Genomic DNA, 3,974 nt, shown 5'->3' with positions numbered 1-3,974 from the left:
TCCGAATAGTATTTTATGTTTCACATGTATAATGTGTGTGTAATCCTCGAGGGATCAAGTCTCCCCATGTCACTGCTGTATACACTAATCTATATTACTTGAAATATTTATATAACAGCCTAATTTGAATAAATACGTTTGATAGTATTTTATTTATACTATGTACTGTGAAATTTTGACACGATTTGGTTCAATTTTCACAAAGTTATTGAGATTTTTCGGAATCGCCTAAAAGATTTCTGAAGGATTGAAAACAAACCATCAGCCATTAAAAAATAATGCAATGCACAATTAAAATCAATTTTAGCCAAAACATTGTCGTCTGTCCAGATGTTGTTTTGGAAAAAATAAGCTAGAAGAAAACTGTTTTTGATTCCGAGAAAATATGGGGGGAACAAGTCTCCCCAGGGATCAAGTCTCCTCAGTCTCCCCTACCGATAGGCACCATAACAGTGATGACGCAGAGCGCATCGTGTGACACGGTACTGTACGCGCTCGTAACCCTCAGGCACATCAACCTATAAGTACTTCCAGCATACCACGGTAGCTATCGGTACTACGCGTGGGGCCGGGAAAAAGGCAGCCCTCGCCTTCTTGATCCGTGCACCTATGCCGATCTTGCTGCCGCCATTTGACTACCAAGATATTGGAAGCTTTCAACATTCTCACTGATTTCCCAATGCTCAGCTACCGTAAAGCTGGAAGGGTTGACCGTGTGTACATTCAACGATTTGGTTTTGTTGACGTTGATTGGTAAGACCTGCCGCTAAGGAGCGATTGGCACAATGACCTTGTCTCTGCATATCAGATTGCCGTGGAGCTAGGAGAGCAACGTCATCAGTCGAAGTCATTTAGGTGCTTTATGGTAATGGGCTGCCACTGCAACCCACGATTTGGTTAACGATCAATCGCACCTACCAGGATTTCATCGATTACTATGAGGAACAGTATAAATGACAGTATACATCCTTGCATCACTCCAGTGATTACCCGGATGGAATCGGACAAGACACCGTTGTGCAGTACTCTGCACAAAAATGCCCTGTACTGTGCTTCAATGAGGCCGATTTTCTCAAGAACACCCTTGTGCCCGAGGGCCTCCCTCATATTTTCGTGAGGGAGCATCCATTAAGTACGTCACGCTAAAATTTTTAATTTTCAACCCCTCCTTCCCCCTTCGTACGAGTTTTTCCTAAACTTAATACATTGCTTGTCACACTTTCACAAACCCCCCTTCCCCCCTAGTACCGTGACGTACTTAATGGATGGTCCCTGATTGTGACGGTCGAAAGGTTTTTTGTAGTCAATAAACACCAGGTAGAGAGATTCTTGGAATTCATTGATTTGCTCCAGGATGATACGGAATGGATAATAGGTGCTATGGTCCACACAGGATCGTCAGGCACGGAATCTTGCTTGCTGCCGTCGGAAAGTTGCGTCAATCTTCTCCTGTATCCGGTTAAGGATCATTTTGCAGAGGACTACTGTTCCCGAAACCCAAAAACCGTTACACAAACCGAAAAAATAGCAATAGCATTACCTAGCATTAAAGCGAGTCGTACATATTCGTAGGTGGTACAGTCTTGACCATTGTTGTGAGGGTTGCATATGGTTGAGTTAAACAAAATCTTCAATTGAAAATGGGTAATATAATAGTAGTTTACGCAACAAGGTGCAGAATGACGATTTTTACAGCACGAGTCGTACATTTATCCAACGAGGCTTGCCGAGTTGGATAATTACGACGAGTGCTGGAAAAATCGAATTCTGCACCGCGTTGTGTACAACGTTTTTTGCAATTTCATAAATTACCCTTGAGGATAGTTTTTAACAAAACATTTTCATCAAACTGCACACTGATGTTCATAGCCATGTTTAAGAAAATCTGAACATAACAGGTTATACTGTGCAGTTGTCCCTATTTTTCAAAACTGCGTCCACAAAGCATCAAGAAGTTGACCAAAACTGAAAACAGTGCTGTAATGGTTCATTACGCAACGCAAATCAGTGCTGTAATGAACCATTACAGCACTGTTAATTTGGTGTGGGAAAGTAGGCCTTTCCCTGTCAGATTTGCGTGAGGTAAAACAGCCTATTACGATGAGAAATTGCAAAAAATAATATTTATAACCGGGGTTCGTTCATAATCTGCGAGCTTGACTGCGGAAAAAATCGCTGGTTGCACAATGCACATACAAAGGATTGTCCAATTAGGTCCAATTCAGATTTTCAATATTTTTATTTACTTATTTTTCAGCAGATAACTTGAGGCGTGTATGCATTGCACGCAAGGTTGTGTTGTCGACTTGCACGGAATAATGAATATTCATTGTTTGCAAGCTTGTATGATACATTTGACCATGATGACCATGGGATGATCGACAAAACCATGATTAAATTTTCATCGATTCAATAACCCGCGGGTGGCGCCGAAATGTATGCATACCCATTTTCCTAGAAAATCATCGGAGCATGCAAGACTAAGTTCAACTTGGGTACGTACGGGACCATTTGGGCAAGGGGTCTTTTTTGGGCAGCTTTTCGCTACATCCAGAAAGATTTCTACTCAGTTGCTGAGTTCGTCCTACTAAGAAAACGATAACTCTTTTAACTCAGTATTCGTTTAATAAATGGGGCAACTCATTGGCAATGATTTGTCCCAATTTTAGAAGAAACTGATTAGCAAAACGAAAAAGAAAATGTTATTGTTTTCTGAGTAAGAGATCAGATCAGATCAAAGAGGAACGCAAAAAAATCATTGATTGATTATTGTTTGAGTTTTCAATATATACCCTAATTTCTTAAGCCTGTTACACAAAATACAAACCTGAACCTAACCAAAAAGCCGCATCAGAGATGAGCATGAGCATAGATAACCGCACAATTAGTAGTTGGTACTGTAGAGCGAGGTCGACCACGACGGACTGGTCGTGCAGCGGAATCTATACCGACGACGGAACAAGGGAATCGATCCGGGGAACTTTCGGTATAACGCGTAATCAGTGGCAAACAACGAACGTACGATTTAGCTAGGGTAGAAGCTTCAGTTTTGGCCAGTCCGGAGTTTTGGTCATAGTGCGATATTGAGCCTGTTGCGATTCAAATCGGCGTAAGTTCAATTTTTACTAGTAGATCCTAATACAATATGATGATTACAGCTGTGAAAACCACACATTTTGATTAAAAACTAGAAGGAAAAAATATATTTCCTTAAAAAAATCAGCTCCCATATATCTATTTTGGCCAGGGTGCTTCTAATTTGGCCACTCTCATAAGAAATACACGTGATTGGCCAAAATAGAAACCAAACATAAGAATATGGCCAAAACTGCGGCAGAGCTTCTAATTTGGCTAGTGCTACATTTTTTTTTTTTTTTTTTTGTAGAGTGACCAGGTGGAGCTGCAGGACAGCTGATAGCAAAGCCTGGACCCATTCCCAACTTTCCCCCTACTAGGACCAATACTCACGATGGACTAGACGATGTCGTCAACTTGAGCAAAGTGTGTAGTAATTAGTATTGGGTCGTAGTAGTTTTTAAAAATACTGTTTTTGACTATTCCCATCGCACTAGTGTTTTGATCGAATGGAAGCTCCAAAAATGATTTGATAATAGAACAATATTTCAATAAATCAAAAATCTCCGAGGTCACTGGCAACCTTCAGAGAGAAAAAAGGCCGTCTATGCCAACGCCTTCAAATTACTGTTCCTGAGAAATACCTATTACAAAGAAGAGCAAAAAAAGTCATAGCTAATTCTTAAAGATTTGATATTTTTGAAAAATATTCGGAGACAGCTACCAGAGCTAGTGTTTTTAGCCGATATGCAACTTGTTTTTCTGACAGCTTCCCCAAACAATAATCAAATAATATCCTAAGTTATTTTATAATACACTCTGAAAATTATTTCAAGCAGATTACCAATAGTGTCAATAATCGATGTTAATCATTGACAGCACCAGTATCATCCCCAAAA

This window comes from Aedes albopictus, chromosome 2, assembly GCF_035046485.1.
Source record: "Aedes albopictus strain Foshan chromosome 2, AalbF5, whole genome shotgun sequence".
NCBI lineage: Eukaryota > Metazoa > Arthropoda > Insecta > Diptera > Culicidae > Aedes > Aedes albopictus.
Note: the sequence above shows the minus strand (reverse complement) of the source record.